At 43.4% G+C, this 24,025-nt stretch overlaps 1 non-coding gene across 1 annotated transcript; it reads left to right on the plus strand.

Annotated features, from left to right (window-relative positions):
* Positions 1-22,528: 22,528 nt before the first annotated feature.
* On the plus strand, positions 22,529-22,630 carry LOC112390393 (U6 spliceosomal RNA). Its single transcript, XR_003001267.1, has one exon. It is a non-coding gene; the product is annotated as a U6 spliceosomal RNA (small nuclear RNA).
* Positions 22,631-24,025: the final 1,395 nt, after the last annotated feature.

Below are 24,025 nucleotides of genomic sequence, written 5' to 3' on the forward strand. Positions count from 1 at the left end.
ATGCATGCTCCCGAATAGGCACACAGACAGAAAGTAGTTTCGTGGTTTCCAGAGGCTGGAGGGTGAAGTAGTCAGGGGAGGGGTGGGGCACCACCCCATGGCTGATGGGTAAAAGGTTTCTTTTGAGGGTGCTGGAAATGTTCTAAAATTAGACTATTGTGATGGTTGCACAACTCTGTAAACGTACTAAAATCCATTGCATCGTGTTGTTTAAACGGATGCTTCTTATGGTATGTAAAGTATATCTAGGTAAAGCTGCTTTAGGAAAAGCAAACAGGAGTGCTATGTAGAAAATGTAAATAAGGTGACGAAGTGGAGCGTGACTTCATGGTGACTCTAGATGGAGAAGTCACAAAGACCTCTCTCTGAAGAGGCGACACGAAAACTGCGGTCTGAGTGACAGGAAGGAGCCAGCCCTGCGGAGAGCTGGAGGAATCTGACTGCAGGCAGAAAGGACAGCTAGCCAAAAGCCTCGAAGCAGAAACAAGCTTAGCGCTGTCAGGGTGGGTGGTTGGGTGAGGAAGGTAGGAGCCAGATCATTTGACTCTTGTGTACACTGGAGAGAGGGGTGGATTTTATTCCAAGAAAAGTCACTGGAGGGCTTAAGAAGGGGAGCAGCATAATCTCAATTTTGTTTTTGAAAAATCATTCTGGCTGCTGTGGGGGGAATGGATTGTCAGGGGCTAGTACTCAATATTTTGTGATTGATTAAGTGCAAAGTATTAAAAAAGAAAAATAAAGAAATAGGATTGAATCTCTGCCTCAAAGGAGCTACAGTGGAGTGGAAGAAATGATACATATAGACACCCATCAATCTCAGAAGCAGCAACATGTAGAAAGTGCTTCTTTCTGAGAAGGAGATGTAGAAAGGGGTGTGGGGATACAGAGGCAGACACACTGTGATCTGCTTGGGGAAGAAGCTTGTCAGTAAGGAAAATATTTAATTGGAAAGTGACAGATGAGTAGGAAAAGAAACAAGCGTGGTCTTCTAGCAGCCAAAATGTGATCTTCAAGGCACGGTGGTGAGAACACACAGGTGAGTATTAAGAGAAAGTGTGCCATCCAGTTAATCTATAGAGTAGAAAACAAAATAAGAAGTGACAGGAGATAATACTAATAACAGTTGACACTTATTAAGAGCTGATTATGGTCTAGGCACTGTTTTAACATAAAGCATAGATTAAAATATTTAACTCTCTAAAATATTTAATTCTCTCATATGAGCTAGCAACCATTTGCATTTTGCCCTGTATCAGTCAAGGTCCCCAAAAGAAAGGCACGCTAAATTTAGGACAATTCAAGGGGTGTCTATTTTAAAATGACTATTTACAATGTCACGGGCAGAAATTAGGGGAACTACACAGCAGAAGGAGGGAGCCATGGGTAGCCATAATTGAACACTCAATAAAGCAAGGCCTAAGAAACGAGGAAAGAGAAACGTTGCCAGAATCTGGAGGATAGGAAGTCATATGGAGGTCACTTCAAGATAAGCGATGACCTTTAGCCAAGTGATATAGCCACCGCGAAGGGTCCTTAAAAGGAGAGAACTAGGGGGCTAAATATCCTGACTGCACCCTTCTCCTTCCCTCGCATCTCCTTCCAGAACTCCCAACTGGCTGAATACAACCAGAAATCAAAATGCACAGAGGCCCTGACGATGTGGTCCAAATTGATTGACCTCCAAGGGTAGAAAGCCTATAAGAATGGAAAGGTAGGTAGTTAGGTATCTTGCCATAGAAGATCTGGAATTTCAGGTAAGAAGTATGGTATTCAGTCAATGTGTAAAGAACAAGCATTGTAGAACTTTCATGGATTGGAGAAGAAAATGACCAGAAACAGGATAAACCAATAAAAAGACTCCTAATTGTCTGAATAAGAGGTAATGACCTGGAGGTTATGGGAGGAATGGAAAGCAGGGACCAATTCTAAAGTTCTTTTTTCAAGAGTAATATTAAAGATCAACTCCATTGGACATGTTAGGTAATGGGATATGATGGGGAATTGGGACGAGGCAAGGAAAGTGACAAAGATGATATGAGAGTTTTCAACCTGGATACTGAGAAGAGAGTTCTTACAATTAAGGGAAAATATAATGCAATGAAGGCCTGGGTTTGGGGGTGTTATGGTCAAGGCTCTTTCATTTGAGACCCACTTATGCTGACTTAAGTAGAAAAGGGAGAATTTATTATAAAAATGTAGGATTATTGCTCAAAAATTAAGGGCAGGAGGCGGAATCAAGATGGCGTACTAGGAGGATGCAGAATTCGTGTCTCCTCACAACTAGGGCACCTACCAGGCACCAGTGGGGGACCACAGACACCCAAGGGAGAGGAACCCAAAGGGGAGAAGTGGAGGTGGGACAGGACTGGTGCCCCTGAGAGGTGGCTGAGGGAAGGAAGGAGTTCCTACATGCAGCAGGACCCACCCACGGTTAGGGGTCCAGCAGCAACAGGGGAGACTCTGGGGGAGATGGTAGGGGAGGAGCACAAAGGAATGGAAGGGAATGTGGCCAGTGCTTTCCCTGTCCTCTTAGGCACCAGGGAGCCTGTTGGGCTCCCAGGCCTAATCCTCTGCCCTCGGAGCCTCCCTCCTGCCCTGCAAAGCCCAAGTGCCGCCCCTACAACCCCACCCAGGGCCCTATCCCCAAACTCCGGAACTCCACACTCCAGAGGCCCTCCTTTCGATGTGCTGCCTCTCCCTCTCTGCACAGGTCCTAAACAGAGGCCCCGCCCCACACTTGAACGTTGCCCCACCTAGGCCCCGCCCCCAAGGCCTTTTCTGGCTGTAGAGGTCCTAAGCCTAGGCCCTACCCCATGCTCAAACGTCACCCCACTTCAGCCCCGCCCCCAAGGCCTCCTCCAGCTACATGGGTCCTGAGGGCACTTGTGGCAGTTGTTTCAATTATAGTTTTATTTTTCCTAATATATTTTTTACCTTTCTAATTTTATTTTGTCTTTTATTCTTTAATATTGTACTGCTCCATTTTTTTCTTTCATTCTTCCTTTTTTTTTTTAACTGTGCCACGAAGCTTGTAAGATCTTGGTTCCCAGTCCAGAGGTCAGGCCTGAGCTCCTATGGTGGGAGCTCCAAATCCAAACTGCTGGACTAACACAGAAGCTCAGACCCCAGGGAATATCAATCGGAGTGAGGCCTCCCTGAGGTCCTCATCTCAGCACCAAGATGCAGCTCTATCCAACTGCCTGCAAACTCCAGTGCTAGACATCTCAGGCCAAACAACCAGTAAGACAGGAATACAGCACCACCCATCAAAAAGAAATACTTAAAAATAAGTTACAGATGAAGGAGCAAGGTAAAAACCTACAAGACCAAGTAAATGAAGAGGAACTAGGCAACCTACTTGAAAAAGAATTCAGAGTAATGATAGTAAACATGATCCAAAATCTCAGGCAAAAGATGAAGAAAATACAAGAAACATTTAACAAGGATCTGGAAGAACAAAAGAGCAAACAAACAGTCATGAACAACACAATTACTGAAATTAAAAATACTCTAGAAGGAATCAATAACAGAATAACTAAGGCAGAAGAACAGATAAGTGAGCTGGAAGATAAAATGGAAGAAATAACTTCCAGGGAGCAGAATAAAGAAAAAAGAATGAAAAGAATTGAGGACAGCCTCAGAGACCTCTGGTACAACATTAAATGCACCAACATTTGAATTATATGGGTCCCAGAAGAAGAAGAGAAACAGAAAGCGTCTGACAAAATATTTGAAGAGATTATAGTCGAAAACTTCCCTAATATGGGAAAGTAAATAGTCAATCTAGTCCAGGAAGAACAGAGAGTCCCATGCAGGATAAACCCAAAGAGAAACACTCCAAGACACATATTAATCAAACACCAAAATCGATAAACCATCAGCCAGACTCATTAAGAAAAAAAGGAAGAAGACTCAAATCAGCAGAATTAAAAATGAAAAAGGAGAAGTAACAACTGACACTACAGAAATACAAAGGATCATGAGAGATTACTACAAGCAACTCTATGCCAATAAAATGGACAACCTGGAGGAAATGGACAAATTCTTAGAAAAGCACAACCTTTTGAGACTCAACCAGGAAGAAATAGAAAATATAAACAGACCAATCACAAACACTGAAATTGAGACTGTGATTAAAATTTTTCCAACAAACAAAAGCCCAGGACCAGATGGCTTCACAGGTGAATTCTATCAAACATTTAGAGACGAGCTAACACCTATCCTTCTCAAACTGTTCCAAAATATAGCAGAGGGAGGAACACTCCCAAACAAATTCTACAAGGCCACCATCACTCTGATACTTAAAGCAGACAAACATGTTACAAAAAAAGAAAACTACTGACCAATATCACAGATGAACATAGATGCAAAAATCCTCAACAAAATACAAGCAAACAGAATCCAACGGCACATTAAAAGCGTCATACACCATGAACAAGTGGGATTTATCCCAGGGATGCAAGGATTCTTCAATATATGCAAATCAATCAATGTGATACGCCATATTAACAAACTGAAGAATAAAAAACATATGATCATCTCAATAGATACAGAAGAAGCTTTTGACAAAACTCTACACCCATTTATGACAAAATACTCTCCAGAAAGTGAGCATAGAGGGAACCTACCTCAACATAATAAAGGCCATATATGACAAACTCACAGCCAAAATTGTTCTCAATGGTGAAAACCTGAAAGCATTTCCTCTAAGATCAGGAGCAAGACAAGGATGTTCACTCTCACCACTATTATTCAATATAGTTTTGGAAGTCCTAGCCACAGCAATCAGAGAAGAAAAAGAAATAAAAGGAATACAAATTGGAAAAGAAGAAGTAAAACTGTCACTGTTTGCAGATGACATGATATACATAGAGAATCCTAAAAATGCCACCAGAAGACTACTAGAGCTTATCAATACATTTGGTAAAGTAGCAGGATACAAAATTAATGCACAGAAATCTCTTGCATTGCCATACACTAATGATGAAAAATCTGAAAGAGAAATTAAGGGAACACTCTCATTTACCACTGCAACAAAAAGAATAAAATACCTAGGAATAAACCTTCCTAAGGAGACAAAAGACCTGTATGCAGAAAACTATATGACACTGGTGAAAGAAATTAAAGATGGTACAAACAGATGGAGAAATATACAATGTTCTTGGATTGGAAGAATCAATATTGTGAAAATGACTATACTACCCAAAGCAATCTATAGATTCAATGCAATCCTTATCAAACTACCAATGGCATTTTTCACAGAACTAGAACAAAAAATTTCACAATTTGTATGGAAAGACAAAAGACCCCGAATAGCCAAAGCAATCTTGAGAAAGAAAAACGGGCCTGGAGGAATCAGGCTCCCGGACTTCAGACTATACTACAAGCCTACAGTAATCAAGACGGTATGGTACTGGCACAAAAACAGGAATATAGATCAACTGAACAAGACAGAAAGCCCAGAGATAAACCCACACACATATGAAATAAGGACACAGACATATAGAATGGACTTGAGGACACGGGGAGGGGGAAGAGTAAGTTGGGACAAAGTGAGAGCATGGCATTGACATATATGAACTACCAAATGTAAAATAGATAGCTACTGGGAAGCACTGCATGGCACAGGGAGATCAGCTTGGTGCTCTGTGACCACCTAGAGGGGTGGGATAAGGAGGTTGGGAGCGAGATGCAACAGGGAGGGGATATGGGGATGTACGTATGCATATAGGTCATTCACTTTGTTGTACAGCAGGATCTAACACAACACTGTGAAGCAATTATACTCCAGTAAAGTTGTTTAAAAAAAAATAAAGGCAGAAATTATAGCTGAACCTCAGAAGGGACTGGAATCAGGAATGGGCAATACATCAGACACCATGTTGCTCCTTGGTGGTACTGGGTCATCCCAAGTCTGCGCGACTCACATCCCTGCCTCACTTTGTTCCATTTGTGTCTCTTTTCACAAATCAGACTTCTCTGCATCTCCAGGCCCATGATTGAAAATGGCAGCTTCAGTTCTGAGTTTATATCACTTCCCAGTTCAGCCAGAGCGGTCTGGTGCCTGCCATCATTCCATATCCTTGAGAGACTGGCTCCAACTAGCTATGGCCAAAGGTGCAGGATCATATAGTTCAAGCCCACCCTGGACTTGAGGAAGTTCTCAGAGGAGGTCCATGTGCTGGGTGGAAATGCCTGAGAGGTGAGGGAAAGATGAGCTCACTGCTGCTCATTTCCAGGGGAAGATGCATGCAGAATGTCTTCATTGGTATAGCTAACAAGCTATAATCATCTCAATCCAAAATGAGAGAGCGAGTTGGAGGATAATCAGGGCTAGTGAAATAGAGGTGACAATTGAAGGCAAATTTTAAAAGAGGGGATAGAGAGAAAAGGGCCAAATAATGAACCCTGGAGAATGCTTTCGTTTCCAGGACAAAATGAAGGATATCAGTGAAGGATACTAGTAAAGAATACAGAAGAGGGTCTGCAGGAGGGTAGAAAAAAAAGACAGAGAATGGAGAATCTTGGCCTCATGAAGGGAAGCAGAGCTGCTGACCCACAAGGCCACCTGCTCTGGAAACTGTGAGCTTCTGGAGGGCAGGGACTGAATCTGTCTCTCTAGGAGGGGGCACAATACCTAGCGAGGAGCTAAATAAATATCTGTTGATTTGAACAAAGACGGCAAAGAAAGAGAATAGCTATAAGATTTAGCAAGAATGAGGTCTTCAGTGACTTGTAAGAAAGCAATTACATTAGAACATAAAGGCAAAATCAGGATGAAAGGAAGGGGTGGGGACAGCCTAATCATTTAGAAATTTTGATGCTAGAAGAGTGAAATGACTTGAAAAGGAAGCAGAGTTAAAGGAATGATTGATTACTATTATTATTATTTCTTTTGTGTTTTATTTTTCATGATAGAAGAGACTTGTACATATTTGGGAAAAAAGATAGTCAAGATAGGTGCATTGAACATATATTCAAGACATAAGCAATTAATGGAACAGTCTTAAAGAAGGTGGGAGATGGTGAGAGAGACTTCAGAAATCAGACAGAACTCTTCTCAGAGATCAAAGAGAAGAAAAGGGGCCTAAAGATACAAGGAAAATTTGAGATAGAGAAGCGCAACGTTGGGGAAATTTCCCCATGTACCTTCAATTTCCCGTTGAAACAGGAATCCTCTTCTTGGTTTGCCTGGGGCAGGGTTGGAGGCTGGGGATGTTGGAGATTTAGAACTGTAACCAAGCAAACAGTATTACCCAGCAATAAGAGGCCAGCTAAAGCTAGTGTGACGCCATTTGTTAAGGCCTCAGTTCATACAACGCCAAGATATGCTTCAGTGAAATTCAGCGGTTTGGGAGCTGAAGCAAAGTCCAGTGGTGATCCCTGGGAATAGAGGCCAACAGATTCCAAGGTGGTAGCAAAGTGCCTGTTGAAAGAGCTTAGCCAGGAGTCAGAGTGGTGGATAAGCCTGATGGATGGAGGAGAGCCTGAGGCACTGGTGATCCGAGTGAGGGAGAAGCACAGACAGGGAAAAAATGAGAAGCTGTCTCAGAGGAGAAAGTGTTTGCTCTCAAACTCAAGAGTACTAAGCCATGGTAAAGGTCAGGACACCAACACGCCAAGGAATGGCTCCAGCTCTTAAAAAACAGCTGAAAACACAAAGGAATTAAGAAACATCTTGTAAGCTCCTGTTTACCACCACGGAGAGACCCACACTTCCCGAAGGGCTGTCGCCACAGAGGCTTCTAATCTCCATGGCTGTTGGTTCCCCCAAATCCCAATGTTAGGAAAGTAGGCATTAAAGTTCACCCTAGCGTGTGATGAAAAGTGAAAGGGAAATAATAAACAAATCATATATAGAGTGTGATTACAACTATGGGGAAATACTTTATAGAAAGAAAGGAGAAAGGAATGGGAAATTGGGAAAAGTAATCAAAAATGAATGCTTTTGATCCTGGGGGAAATGCAACTATGGATGATTTGTTAGTTTCCGTTCTTTTCTTTTTCTTTCTTTTTTTCCCATCATTTTCATTTCTGTGGGAGAAGCATTGTTGTTCCAAGGAAAGCTCAGAAAGTTTTGGAGTGAGGAGCACAATTACACAGTTATGGACCACCCACCAAGCATGAGGCATTGTGCTTGGTTCTTTACATATATTACTTTTAATCCTTACAACAATCCTTGTAGTTACTATTACCCCTGTTTCAGATGTGAACAGTGAAATTTGAAAATGATAAGGAACATTGCCAAGTCCAAGACCCATCTGTATTCTGTCTGCTTTAACTTACAGCCACTTCAATTCTACTCTGACTCTTTCTTATTGTATGTCTGACTTTAGGCAAAATATTTAACCTCTTTGAGGCTCAGTTGCTTCAACTGTAATCATTAAACACACACACACACACACACACATACAGGAAAATGAATTTACCACCAGCTCAAAATCTGTATCAGAGCTACCAAAGTAAAGGGGATTAAATCAGCTCATGGGAGTGGACTGCAAGGAAATGGGCTTTCCAGGGCACTAGAAAATGAGAAGCCTTGTTCTATGGACCTAGTTATGCTGCTTGGCTGAAGAACCAAGAGAGTCCAATGTTTGTAAACATTCTCTTTACTAGAAATACAAAGGTTGTTAGTTTAGGTTTTTCTAGGATGATGTTGTAAGCCCCGATATAAAAGGGCAGCAGTGGAGCAAGAATTGAGCTGTTTTTCCAACTCCAGTGGGCCCTTACTTACGCAGAGAGTGTCACTGGCAGTTGAACCGCCCATGGGAACTTCAGGGCAGAGGGAGAGCTCATCTAGGTGAGCTGTACCTGCTCTGGTGTTCAGCCCAGTTCTGTACCCAGGGTGAATAAGTCAGGCCTGACGGGGGAGGTGTGTGCAACAGTGGGGCTAGGGAGATGTCATCTGAAACTCACCTGAAATATTACAAATACCTATTTCAAAGAGTTGTTCCGATTAAAAAGAATATCTTTAAAGTTCTTGATACAAAAGCCCTGCAGAAAATATGACCTCATTAAATGGTAGCTTTTATTGCTGTTTTTCAAAAGTTTTATATTGAGCTTATATTAGCTTCTATGGGTAAGAAAATGAATATTTAAATGTGCTTACGTTTCAGCTGCAGTTATTGGTTACAGATTAGAACTTCAATTAGTTATTACACTGAGGGAAAGATACCTTTTACATTATACATTTTTGTTTGGCTACACGTGGAGCACATAGGAATTGTTCTGGGTTTTGGTGTTTTTTTTTTCCAAAATAAGTTTTTTCTTGAAAACCTCATTATCAAGATCCTCTTTCTGAGGCTAAGGTACCTCTTGGGCATTCCTTTCCATGAGCCATTCCAGAGAAATCTGGTTAAAATAAAATGTGGGCAACAGAATTAGAAACCCAAACATCAATCACAATAGCAGGTAAAAATATTGCCAAGACACAATAACTGAGAGGTGGAGGCATTTCGAATGTCCATCAACGGATGAATGGATAAACAAAATGGGGTATACGTATATAATGGAATATTATTCACCCTTAAAAAGGAAGGAAATTCTGTCACATGCTACAATGTGGATGAACTTTGAGGACCTTATGCTAAGTGAAATGAGCCAGTCACAAAAAGACAAACACCATATGATTCCACTTACAAGAGGTATCTAAAGTAGTCAAATTCATAGAAACAGAGAATAGACTGGTGGTTACCAGGGGCTGGTGGTGGAGGCAGGTGAGGGAAGGGGACAGTTGTTTAATGGGTATAAAGTTCCAGTTTTGCAAGATGTGCTAGGGTTCTCCAAAGAGAGAGAGAGATTTATTAGGAAGAATTGGCTCATGCAATTATGGAAGTTGAAAAGTCCCATGATCTGCCTTCAGCAAGCTGGAGATCCAGGAATGCCCAAGCTGTAATACCAATCCAAGGGTAGTAGAAGAAAACCAATGTCCCAGCTTAGTATGCAGGCAAGAAGGAGACAAATCTCCTTCCTCCGCTCTTTGTTCTATCCAGGCCCTGAACAGATGATACCCACCCACATTGGAGAGGGCAATTTACTGAGTCCACCAATTCAGATGAATCTCATGAGAAACGCCCTCACAGACACCCCCAGGAATAGTGTTTAATCTCTGCACTCCATGGCCCAGTGACATTGATACATAAAATTAATCATCACACAAGATGAAAAGTTCAGGAGATCTGTTTCCCAACAATGTGAATATACTTAACACTAGTGAACTCTGAACTTAAAAATGGTTAACATAGTAAAAACAAAAAGTTAATGGATACAATTACCAATAAAAGCAAGTCAAAACATCCTTAAAAAAAGAAATTCCCTTGAATGTGTATAAAAGTAAATTTGAACCATTCGAAACAAAACAAAACAAAAAAAGCAATACCAAAGGAATGAAACCACCAAAGGGCAGAAGATGTTACTGAAGGCAAAAGGAGGGGTGTGGGGTAAGGCCTGTCCGAACAGGCAAGTCCTGCCCACATCACCCAGGTGACAGTAGAAGGAGGATGTGTGGGCTCAGGCTGCCTGCCAACCCTGTATGAGAATTCAGGCCTTTTCCAGATCAGTTCGCAGAGCAAATGCCTTCTTTTCCTGCCCTGACTCCCTGAGTTCCAGCTGCCTGTTTAGTATCTGCGGGCGGCCCACCTGCATCTCCTCAAGCAAACACATCCACTAGCCCCACTAGAATGTCAGCCCACAAAAATCCCCATTTGCCTAAGCCAGATGAGTCTTGGTCCTGCTTCCTGCATCACTAATATACCACCTGCTGCCTCAGACACTTGAGTCCAGGACAGCTCTCCCCACACTCTGAGAATCCAAGTCATGAGCCTTGACCAGGAAAATGATTAACTATGCCAGTGGAAAATTTTCATAGGAAGATTAAAGTAAGAAATTTCATTAGCCAGAATCCTTCTGACTGCAAATAACAGAAAAGTCTGACTCAAGCTAGTTAAAAGATAAGGAAATGTATGATTACATAATAAGAAGTCAAAGTTAAAAGTCAATAAATAGGATAGGCTCCAGGTGTAGTTAATCAGAAACTCAACATTGTCATCAAAGACCTAGATTGCTTCAATTTCTACTCCGCCATCTAGGTATTAGTTTCCTACTCAGGCTGGTGGCAAGATGTCTCTACAGTTCTAGCCGTCGTATTCAGAGAGAATATGCCTAGAGGAAGAAGAGCAGCTGCCTCTTCCTCTATTCTCTTTCTTAGAGCCGGAAAGCTTTCCCTGTAAGCCCTCAGCATACTTCCCCTCTCATCCCGTTGGCCAGAAAATGCGGCCACATGTCCATTGCTAAATTATTCACTACAGGAAGAATATTTTTACTACACGTGTCTGAGTTTAATTATTTCAAGAGATCATGGTGTCCACTATACAATGTAAATAAGGCCATCAAATAAACACAGCTATTATATCAAATGCTTGCCCCAGAACCTTTCAGAGCACGGCTTACGATGCTCCCTCTGACCCACTGTCACCCCGACTCTCCATCTCAACTCATTTCCAATACTCCAAGCTCTCAGCACTGAAGTCACTCATCTGGGAGAGATAGGGGGAAAAGAATGTCGTGGTTGGCAAATATAAATGGGAAATGTATACTCCATATCTCAGAGATTCATGGTTATCAGTTAAAAGTTCTGTAGTCTTGCAGATTGCTTAATCTATAATTTCCCAAATTTATCTATGCATTTTTACCAGGTGATTTAAAATGATCATTCTGTGGAATCAATGCTTCTCAAACTTGAAGAAATTTGAGTTAAGACATGGTCTTTCTTAGAAACAGGAAATATTTGATCCTTGATCCCTAAAGTCTCATCTTAAACAGCAGCTCTTGCTGGAAGCCCAGCACCCACCCAGCTGAGGGAGGACTAAAGCACTGATCTCACTGTCTTGCAATTGCCTGTTCTTGGACTTTTGTCTCCCACTATCTGAGCTCTTTGAGGTCAGGAATGGTGTCTTGTTCATGGCCGTATATGCAACACCCAGCATAGCAAAGGGACTGGATGTTTCTTGGAAAAATCTAATGGTCCACCTATGGTTTTACCTAAAGGTAAGGATATAAACTAGGATGAGGCCAATATAAACAAATACTGATCTCAGCCTTTCTAATCCACTCTTCTCTGTGTAATCACTTCAAGATTGCTGAGGGGCTAACTTTTTCCAGAAACTCCAGTCAGCACAAAGGAAGCCTTTGTTCATGGACTGCACCTCTGCACCCAGAGTCCTCTGGAGGCAGTCTTAGCCCTTCCAGGCCTGTCACCCCTGTCGGAGGACCCAGGAGGAGACTGTGCTCTGCCTCCCAATTGGGCCTTTGGGGCTGCCTCTTGACCCTCACACCACTTCCATAAATGGAAGATGATAATCCTCTGGGAAGATGTCATCAAGTCTGTAAAAGTGCCTAGAACATGTTGGAAGAGCAGTCTTTCCTAAGTACAAAGTAAGATTATAATTAGCAAAAAAAAAAAAAAGAAGTAGGCCTCCAGCTGGCATGGTCCAAATGCAACAGATGTGCGGGCCTCAGGGTAAGGCTGAGTAAGGGGAAATAGAAAGGTGAATTGCTTCCCTTCTCTAGTGGTACACATAATGCTGACCCTGTGGGAGCTAGATGGTGAGCTGTTGACATGAACATTCTCGTGAACATAATAATCCAAGATTATCGCCCACTTCTCTTCCTCCTTCCAAACAGAAATGAGTTTGGGTTCAGGCATCCACCTTCTTTCAAACAGCGGTGATTTTCAGGGGAAGCTGATGGCAATCCCAGCTCCAGATGGTGACTCTGGTTTGTCTATAAGCCAACCGTGGTGGACCTATTCCGTCAGGCAAGGCTTTATTTAGGAATGGGCATGTGACCCAATTCTGACCAATTAAGTGTAAGGGTGAAATCTGCTAGGAAGCTTCTGGGAAAGTTCCCTTGTTCTAAAAAAAAGAAAGGAAAAAAACCAAACAAACAGGAAATTCGTCCTTCCTCTGGTTATTACTGGCACAAGGGTGATGGCTGGGACTGCAGCAGCCGTTTTATCACCAGTCTGAGGATAAAGCCAACACCAAGGTGGCAGAATGGAGAGAAGGAAACATCCTAGGTCTTTGATGAGTAGCCTGGGGTCATACTATAACTGCAGCCCATGCCAGCCTTCTTACTGTGTGAGCAAACATTTTATCATTGTTTCACTTTGGTTTTATATGTACTATGGCCAAAAGCTTCCTGACTAAGTTAAATATACAGGGCCCCAAGGCCAGGTCTTGTGCATTCTATGTCCAATCGATTTGGCTTTTCTCCCCAGAGTTGGGTAGTGGACACCACCAACCAGTGTGAACTGAGACTATGGCTCTAGAAGAAGCTGGTTGGGATTTTTATGTCACAGGTGAAACCCTCAGACCTATGTAGGCCTGGTTCCCAAGGTCCACCCAGTGCAAAGTGGTCTCTCCTCCTGTCCAAGAGGAGAGTGAGATAAAAAGCTCATTTACCCCTGCTCCCTGTGAGAAAAGATGAAGTTTCTGCCCAAATATGTGAAAACAGCTCTATCCTTCTCTGCTGAGTTGGGGGAGGGATGTGGTCAGAAGACCTTAAGCCAATGAGCTAGACCAGAGCAGAGTCTGGTCTGAGGTAGAGATTGGGCAAGTATGATGGACTTAGTTTAGATGATATTATTTTGGTTTTTTCCCAGGGCAGATAATATATTGTGCAAAATATATAAACTAGGTAAGGTTGAAGGTGGATGGACATGGCTCTCCACTGACCCTCTTATTTCTTACAGACTCTTGACTGAAATTAGAGGTCTTGGCAATTAACCAAGAATGAGATGCCTGTCTGATCAGAGCTGTGCAGAACTGCGAGTACAATGCCAGTATATCTCCAGTCATGGAAGCTCACAGAAATTACATGCATTCTTGATAATTCAATAATTCTGTCACTCAGGAAGCTGTACCCTCTGTCCTCACATCCAAGTTCTGGGCTTTGGAATTCTCACATGCTAGCCCTGGGCAACGTTTCCTTCTCCTGTGCCTGTCTTGCAAGGGAGTTTTCCATGAGTATCTACTCAGGGGTTTGTGTGGGCCTCACTCCAGCACTCCCCAGCCATGTGAACAGGCAGGCACCTCATCTTACTAAGTTCTAATGTCTCCATTTCAGTTTCCTCACTAAAAGGCAAATTCCCAATGGCAGGGTTTCTCTTTTGCTCTGTTTTATTCACTGATCTATCCTAGGTTCCTAAAAACATGCCCAACACATAGTAGTCACTTAATAAATAGTGATGAATGAAATCATCTCTAAGGTGGGGAAAAAAGTAGTATCTACCTCATAGGATTATTCAAATGCTAAAGGAGATAGTGTGCAAAACTTTGGCACAGTGCCTGGCACACAGTAATTGCTAAATAAATGGCAGTTATTACTACTGTTGTTATTATTATTATTATTTTTTTTTTTTTTTTTTTTTTTTTTTATATTATTATAACTAGTAGTAGTAGTAGTCTAGCCTTTGTTTTTGCCCTACTGAACAGATAGATGACTTGTTCAACCTGAGCTGATAACTGGTAATTCAAGATCTGTTAAAAAAAAAAAAAAAAAGAATTTATTGAGTGACTACAATGTGTCCACATGGAGGCACAGATAGGAGTAGGGCTTAAGAATTCATTCTCGCAGGTCAGAGCTGCTATTCCTCCTCCAAATTTCCTTATCTAAGCCAGTGCTCTGCTCTTTACCCACAAATTTCCCTCTCACCCATCTGATTCCTCTCTGGCTCTTACCCACCACATCCTAGTTGTCACCAAGTTTCCAATCTCCCTGAGTAATGTCTCTTACACCTGCTTCTCCTCCCCACTCTCCCTAAGTTCAGATGCTTTTTACCTCCCACCTGGGCTGGAGCAGCTGCTGATCTTCTGCCCTCATTCTCCCACTGGTCCATTCCCATCTCTATACTCCTGTCAGATTCCTCTTCCCCTCAGTCTCCTCCTACCAAACCTCATGCTCTCCCAATTACCTGCAAAATCATGTCCAAATCATTAGCGATGTTATTAGCAAGGATTTCAACTTGGCTCTAAACTATTCTTCTAGCCTCTTCCATCACTACATCCTCTTCCTTACCGTACCCTTTGGCCACTATTCCTGACCTACCCAGGCAGAGTCACGCCTCTGTCCATTCATTCAAAGGGATCTTATTGTCTGATACGTGCTTTTCCCTCAACTCCAGCTATGCTTGTGGTTCTCAGCTGGGGGTAATTTTGCCACCAAGGGGGCATCTGGCAACATCCGGAGACAGTTTTGGTTGTCACAACTGGGATAGAGCATGCTACTGTGTTCTATCAGGCCTCCATACTGTGTGGAGGCCAGGGGTGCTGCTAAAATGCAAAGGACGGTCCCCTCACAACAAAAAATTAACTGGCCCCCAAAGTCAATAGTGTCGAGGTTGAGAAATCCCAAACGCTAATCATGCTTCAAGACCTACCTGAACGCCACGTAGCTTCTCTGTGAGGGTCTAAAACGGAAGCCTAGACTTCCCCCCCTCTAACTTCATTCTATCTTCGGTGGGCCCATGAGTCTTCTCCTGACTTTCCAGAACCATGGGCCCATTCACTGGCTTTCAGAATTTCCCTTCTAACCTAGAGGAAATATCCCAAATTGACATCAGATCACAGCCAGGTAAGACAGTCTCTGATTGCCATGGGTCAAAATTCATTGTAACTCTACTTTTACTCCCCAAACCCTTGATTTCCGTTTACTTGGTCCTACTTCCCGCTAGTGGTTAACAACTTTGTCTCCACACAAGGGAGGGACTGTCTGTCCCTCGCGCCATGTACTAAGCACAATATCTGACCAAAGCGTGGGGTTTGATGGGTGTTTAGTGAATGTTGTGTCGTTGAACACATCTTGACTGTATGGTCTGATCCTAGCTTTTGCAAAAGGTTCTGGCTTAGTAGCCTTTGTTTATATCTTTTCTTTGTCTAAATCAACCTGTCAGTTATACCCTCCAGGATATACCATGGGGAAGAGTGAATCATTTCTTGGGCACTTTTTTTTATTTTAAAGAAGAGAATGTAGGACAGTCCGGGCAATCTCACTCCTATTTCAGGTAAGTCCTATTTCAGAGTTAACACATCCACTTCCTTGGCTCCCGACCTTTGCAGGACCAGATGGACAGGATACCTTTGTGAGAAATCCCCCAAATTTCAAAGAGCGGAGTGTTCTATAAGAGCCACTTACCTTTTTTTTTTTGCTTTAATTTTTTATTTTGTATACAATTTTTAAAAGTTACTTTTTATTTACGGTTATTACAAAATATTGGCTATATTCCCTGTGTTGTCCTTCAGCTTATCTTACACTCAATATATTGTGCCTCCCTCTCCCCCATCCCTATATTGCTCCCCTCCCCCACTGGTAACCACTAGTTTGTTCTTTTTTTTTTTTTAACATCTTTCTTGGAGTATAATTGCTTTAGAATGGTGTGTTAGTTTCTGCTTTATAACAAAGTGAATCAGTTATACACATGTGCCCATGTCTATTCCCTCTTGCAACTGCCTCTCTCCCCCACCCTCCCTATCCCGCCCCTCTAGGTGGTCACAAATTACCGAGGTGATCTCCCTGTGCTATGCTGCTGCTTCCCGCTAGCTAACTATTTTACGTTTGGTAGTGTATATATGTCCATGCCTCTCTCTCATTTCGTCCCAGCTTACCCTTCCCCCTCCCCGTTTCCTCAAGTCCCTTCTCTAGGAGGTCTGCATCTTTATTCCCGCCTTGCCCCTAGGTTCTTCTGACCTTTTTTTTTTTTTTAGATTCCATATATATGTGTTAGCATATGGTATTGTTTGTTCTTTATATCTGTAAGACTGTTTCATTTTTGTTATATTTACTAGTTTGTTGTATTTTTTAGATTCCACATATAAGTGATATAATACAGTATTTGTCTTTCTCTGTCTGACATATTTCACTTAGCATAATGCTCTCCGAGTCCATCTATGTTGCTGCAAATGGCCAAATTTCATTCTTTTTATGGCTGAGTAGTATTCCATTGTGTGTGTGTGTGTGTGTGTGTGTGTGTATATATATATATAGTACACATCTTTATCCAGTCATCTGTTGATAGACACTTAGGTAGCTTCCACATCTTGGTAATTGTTAATAATGTCACTATGAATATTGGGGTGCATCTATCTTTTTGAATTAGTGCTTTTGTTTTTTTCGGATATATACCCAAGAGTGGAATTACTGGGTCGTATGATAGTTCTATTTTTAGTTTTTGAGAAACCTCCATACAGTGGTTGGACCAATTTACATTCCCACCAACAGTGTACAAACAAAGAGCCACTTACCTTTATAGTGATGCAAAGTCATAACCTCTAATTTGCTTTGAACTCTAGCTGACAAATATGGAGTTGAAATCTGACACCCCAATAATTTCCCCTAGGCAACACTGACCAGGACCACCCTCAGCAAGGCCACTTTGGACTCTGGGGACCAGATCTCTGAGCATGCCCTCAGCCTCCATCCCCTGCTGAGGACTTGTACAATCTGCTTCTGTCTTTGGAGGTGTCAGGTTGGTGTGGTGGCTCGGTGCCCTCCCTCCCTCTGTTCCTCCTGCCGCTGTGAATCAGTAAGCAGAAGGCTCTCAGGAAGCCATTAAGAGACAATTTACTTGACTACAAAATGGACATTTCAGAGTACGTGATGTTGACTGACAGTGTCTCCAGGCTAGTCACCAATTCCCACCTGGCATGGGTCCACCCAGCAACTAGTTCTGCCCCAGTCTGCTTCCCCCAGGCTGGCTGACTCTCTCAGCCTTGGCTTTTGGGGCTTCAGGTCCTTTCTGACTGGGTTAGAAATGCAAATCTCCTTTCCAAACCCCAAACTACAGACCCCATAACAGTTCCTTGTTCTTCTGGTTTCCATGACATCTACCCATACACAGGTCTCAATTCCTAATGCCTGGCTGGCCAGCTGAGCTAAATAAATGATTTTTTAAAGTCCTCTTGCCTTCCGTCTAGTTCAGGGGTGCTTAACCCAGGATTTAGCTTAAGAAAACAGTGGTGTGCACATATAAAGCTATTCAGAGAGAGAGAGTCTCTTGCTTTCATTAGATTCTCAAAATCACTCCCCTTCTAGATTCTGTCAACTGCTATGCTTTTTACCATTCAATGTGTCTCCAATCCTTGCTTTTAATCAACCTGTCTTCTCTCAAAATCTTCTTTTTTTTTTTTTTTTTTTTTTTTTTTGCGGTACGCGGGCCTCTCACTGCTGTGGCCTCTCCCGTTGCGGAGCACAGGCTCCGGACGCGCAGGCTCAGCGGCCATGGCTCACGCGCCCAGCCGCTCCGCGGCATGTGGGATCTTCCCACACCGGGGCACGAACCCGTGTGCCCTGCATCGGCAGGCGGACTCTCAACCACTGCACCACCAGGGAAGCCCAAAATCTTCTTTTTTTATATCAGACTTTTGCGTCCACCATATGCTCCCCACCACTGCCCTGCCCCCCTGTCCATTTATTGTCTGTCAGACAATACCCACAGTCAATTACCCACTTCCAGTGCATTATAAAATCACCATCCCCCTCATTTACATATCACTTCCATAAAGTACCATTGTCTTCAGTAGGAAGGGACACAATTACATGTCACATAATTAGGACAAGAGACTAGCCATTACTATCTTACATCTCTAGAAAAGTAAACTCTTCACTTTACGTCAGTTTCCTACTGCAGACCTTCAATCCAGATAATTCAGGATAGCTAAGGGATCTTTTTCTTTCTTTCCAGGTTGATTTTTCAATACCCAGAGAGGTGGCATAGCAAGAGCCCTGGATTTAGGACTGGAAGATTAGTATTGGAATCCAAGTTCTGCCACTCACCTGACAGTGAGGTTTGCATGACCTATGTTACCTGCAAGTACCCAGCTCTGTGCTCACGCAGTGTTTAGCCTCATAGGTCTCTGTGACCAGACTTAAATAAGAAAAAATACTGGATTTGGAGATTTCCCCTCGCCATGTAGTAGCTGAGTAATCCTGGGCAAATAATTGCTTTAATCTCTCAGGGATTTGATTCCTTCATCTATAAAATGAAGATAATGTCCCCAACCCGGCTTACCTTATATAGGACAGTTTAATCTGAAATTACTTTGTAAATTGAAGCATATCTTAAAGTGTTTTGATGGTGCATCTCCTTGTCAGAGAAGTCTGAACCTGGGAATTTTAACCAGATTCTTTCATCTCCCCCCAGCTACCTTCCACACACACACCCCAACCGGCAACTTTCCCGGGGTTAGTATATTCCCCAAGAGAAGATCAAAGAAGGAGCTCTTTACTAGCTCCTGTCTCTGGGAAAGTAGGACAGATCTAATAGCCTGGAGGGAGCTGGGCCTAAACCCTGAGGCACTCCCAGGACTGGAGATGCCAAATTATCAACCTTCCATTGCTTGGCCTAAGTGACAACTGAGCTCCTTAAGTCTCCTCGAGAAATTCAAGAAGAATAAGGATTATTCATACTACCATTTTAATCCAGCATTTGTGGAAAACTGATGTGCTTCAAAATAAAGTCTTTATTCAATGATGTGTTTAACCTTGGTCCATCCAGGTAAGCGTTTTGCTTTAGTACAGGTGGTGTTGGTCTGTCGTAACCCCATTAGACCCTGGAGTCTCTAAGGTACAATGTTTCACCCAAAAAGCTGACGGCAAGCACAATTAGTGTCAGCCCTGTCCCCAGGAGACAAGCAAGTAGGTTAAGTAACCAAGCATAATAACTGTCTTCAGGAATGTTTTCTTCTGAGGAGGAAAACCAAAAACCCATAACTCTCCAGGATTCTTGCCAGGCCCTAGACTCTGACCCCGGCTCTGCAAATGTCCAATTCCCCTAAAGTTCCGGAATTCTCTAACGGCATGTTCTCTGAGGAAAACAGCCCAACTTCCACACTCCCTTTATTTGGTCCAAAGAGACAAAGCCTTAGATGTCTCTGGAAAGTTCAGGAAGGAGTGGGAGGCGGAAGGGATCACGTTTTGTTTTCTGATAACCGTAAATTGTCCTTGTTTCATCTGGCTTTCAACTTTCATCAAAACAAGTTGTTTACCAAGATTAATGTCGGATATCATAAAGGCCCCAGATAGTTCTACCTGTGGGTACGGAGCCTCAATAACGCCGTGCTCGAATTACACTCTGCTTCTTCCGTGTGGCCGCTTCCATATGTTATTGTGGGCTGCTTTCTGCTGATTTAAAGTAAGATGACACAGAGACAGATTAGTGAAAACCACAGACATGATAAGTTGCAATTTGGCCTCAAAAGATGAATGAAGAAGCAATGCTTTGATCTGTGATGCTGAGCTGCAGTATTTACAGAAAAACAAGTCTGGGGAAAGACAGAGAGAGAGAGAGAGAGTGACAGAGAGAAGGAGAGACAGAGATCGAGGCATAGAAAATAGCCTTTGGGTACTGAAAAAAATATTTTCTCACATTACAATGACCGAAATGAACATGAGAGCTCAGGCAGAAGAGTGCAGGGGTTTTCTTGCAGTTTTGTTAAGCCTGTAAGTGTTGATATTGAGGGGATTTACACGATTGGACATCTGGTCTGATGAAACACTACAGCACCTAATGCAATTCATACCTGGCTATCCTGTAATGCAGGGCTACAGAGAGGCAAATGGCTCCACAGGTGTGGATGTCCTCCTGCAGTTTTCCTTTCCTTGTCCTGCTCCCCTGTAGATCTTTCATGGACGCTGTGTGACCAGAGCAGTTGCCCTCTGGGCCAACCATCTCTCTGTCCTTCTCCCAGTGCAGGGTATACAGCCATCCTGGGGACTCTCGGGGACTCTGAGACTGAAAACCATGACCTTGGAAGCTCCTTGACCTCACACAGATCTAAGATGTCCTCGATCAACCAACCTGGTCTTTGCAGCACCCTCCAGTGCCCACCTGTCTCCCCACCCCCGTCTCAGCTCTTGATGGATTTAGAATTAGTAGCCTCATGGTATGGGAAAGGCTACCAGAGATCAGAGAATCAATCCTTCCAACTTACAGATGGGTAAACAGAGGCTCTAGAGGGAACGTTACTTCCCCAAGGCCACACAGTTGACTATTGTGCTCCCCCTTAGGGAACAAAACAACTTCGTAAGAGACTGGGCATATGATAGAATACCGCAGTGGGAAAAATGCCTAAAAGACGTTTAATTCTCTCCCATCCAACTTCCCCCTTCTGCTACCTATGGAGTAGGGAACGCCCAGAGGTCCTTTTAGCATTTCCCTCCCTTGGGTGGAGGGATGCAGAAAATCATGGAATCAGCTAGTGAAATGTCCAATTATATATTATAGATAATTACTACTGTGGATATTTATTGAGCATTTACTAGGCTCGGGTACGCTCATCGGTATCAACTTATTGAATTCTCACAACCCCTCTAAGAGGTAGGTACATTTATCATCTCCATTTGACATAAAAGGAAATGGAGATTTAGAGTTATCCCAAGGCCACACACATAATAAATGGCAGAGGCAGGCTATCCCCTCCCCCCAACCCAGGCAGCTGAGTAAGTGTAGAGTCCCGGTTCTTTAACCTTTACCAGCAGATTTCAAACCTTGGTGCGTTTTCGCACCACCTGGGGTGCTTGTGGGCAAGGAAACAGCTGGGCCTCACCCCCGGATTCCTTGCAGACCTTCTGGGTCCAATCCCCCCACCTCCCAGTTTTCTACCATCTTCTCTCACCCTGAAAGCATTTCCTCGCCTTTTGTGCAGCTTATCTCACAGCTGATCACGCTCTTCCCCACAAACCACACCCTCTTGACTCTCCTTTTCTCTTGTGACCTCCCTTTCAAGGCTGCTCTAGATGCTTTCATCACCGTCTCCTCCTCCTTCCCCTGAATTCCCACACCTGGGCCTCCCAGGCTCCGCATCCCTCTCTCCTATCCCTTCCCTCCACCACCCCCAACAAATCTCACCTTGATCTTAGACCTGATGTGCGTTGCCTGCCCTCCCCATGGTTTTGCTAAGATACACAGTGTTATTCTGTAAACACCAGTGGACACTGACACTTGTCCTAGCAGTACACTTACTTGGTTTATTTCTCTGGGGTGGGGGAAGGGGCGGGATTTGGGATGAGGGAAATTTGTGCCAAAGTCTATCTCCTTTCGATCGCCTCCTATACGCTTAGCAAATATTCACGGAGCAATTTCTCTCTGCTGAGCACCATGCTGGGTGCTGCCAACAGGAAGCTGAACAAGACAGAACCCCTGAGCTGACCGTCTAGCTCTGAAAAATAGGGATAATACCACCTCCCCTTCTATGCAGGGCTATCTATCCTTCAGTCATTTACTCACTTACTCAGCAGAGGGGTGTTAAGCACCTTCCATTCTGCTGGGCAATTTTTTAGGAGCTGAGAACAGGGGCTCTGCTATTCAGGACCTTACAGGGGACACACTCAGCAGAGAACTATATTACCCCATAATGTAACTGTGAGAGCCAGAGGAAGACTTACCACTGCCTAAATGCGTCAGGAAAAGTCTCCATGGAGCTCCTTGGAGCTAGATCTTGAAGGACTAAATGGCTAGGTGAAGAACGGAGAAGGATGCTCACTTCGGCAGCACATATATAAAGTTGGAACGATACAGAGATTAGCATCGCCCCTGCGCGAGGATGACACGCAAATTCATGAAGCGTTCCATATTTTGTTGTTGCTGACAACAACATGGGCAAAGGTAGAGAGATGTGAAAAGGAGACTGTTCAAAGAAGTCGTATTGATGTCTGTGACTCTACGTGGGCATGTGAAGGGTGGGCATGTGAAGGGGAGGGCTGGGTGGAGCCAGCAGTGGGAAGGCCCTCCCTTCCTGCTGGGCCTGAGAGCACTGCTGCTTGACCTTCATTCACTAATCTAGGATGCTACTGCCCTTCTCACATACTCCAGGGGGTCTGGGGAAACTCCTCACCTGTTACCCTGCAAATCACTTGTCCGTTCCTTTGACTACATCCAAGGCTGTCCCTCAAGGATTCTTCTGTTTAGCCAGTGACCTTGACATCACTTTGCCCCAGGACCTCCGTATGAGTCATCAGCCCACCACACAGCCTGCTAACCATTGTGGTAGAAAGAAATCTCAGGGCCCAAATGTTATACAAGTATTTAATTATGGGCCCACAGTTTAATTACTTAGTCTGGCTTTATATGACATAATTTATAAATATAATTTACAGTTCCCTTGTTTCTTTCTCCAGCCATTTAGCTCATTAATAGTGCTGACGGTAAGAGCTCTTTTGTCTTTTCTTGCCGGGCTCCGAGCCAGTGGTGAAACGAGATAAGGCGGAGAGGGCAGGGGTGGTGGGAGAAGTCCATCCCAGCAAGAAGCATTTTATCACCGGTACTGTTAAGAATTTCCAGCGTGTGATGACAATAAAAAGAAGATAGACTTGTAGTTGGTTTTATTATTGTTTTTAAATCTTGTAAAGCCAACACCCACCCCACTCCGCTTCTCCCCCATTGCCTGCACCCAGGACAGACCACATCCCCACGCCTCTGCTCCAGGCACAACCTTTAGTTCACATTAAAGCCAGCTGTCTGCAACAACCTGCTGGGGGTTTCCCTGAAGCTTTCTCAAGGAGCATTTGTTTATTCAACCAGCATTTATTCCATACCTACTATGTGCAAGACCCTGTCGGCAAAGAAGTGAAAATCTGGGGTAAAATACAATACAGTAATTAATAGTTGCTGCACACGCAGTACGCACCAGGCACTGTGCCAAGCTTTCGCAAACATGGCGTTTAGTTTTCAGAACGACCCTAGAAACAAGGCTCAGCTTCTTCAGAACAGCGACTCTGGACCCTGGTTGCATGTTGGAGTCAGCTGGGGAGCTCTGATGCTGGAAACCACCCTTTAGAGTTTCTGGTTTCATTGATTTGAGGTATGGCTTGGGCATCGAAATATTAAACAAAACAAACAAAACCTCCTCAGGCAATTATGATGTTCAGCCACATTTAAGAACCACTGATTTAAGTAATTTTCCTAAGATTCTACAAATAAAGCAGGGAAGGCAGGCAGGCTGGTCAGCTGACCTACTGAGCCCTACTATGTGCC

Source organism: Neophocaena asiaeorientalis, unplaced genomic scaffold, assembly GCF_003031525.2.
Source record: "Neophocaena asiaeorientalis asiaeorientalis breed wild unplaced genomic scaffold, Neophocaena_asiaeorientalis_V1.1 scaffold143, whole genome shotgun sequence".
Classification (NCBI taxonomy): Eukaryota; Metazoa; Chordata; class Mammalia; order Artiodactyla; family Phocoenidae; genus Neophocaena; species Neophocaena asiaeorientalis.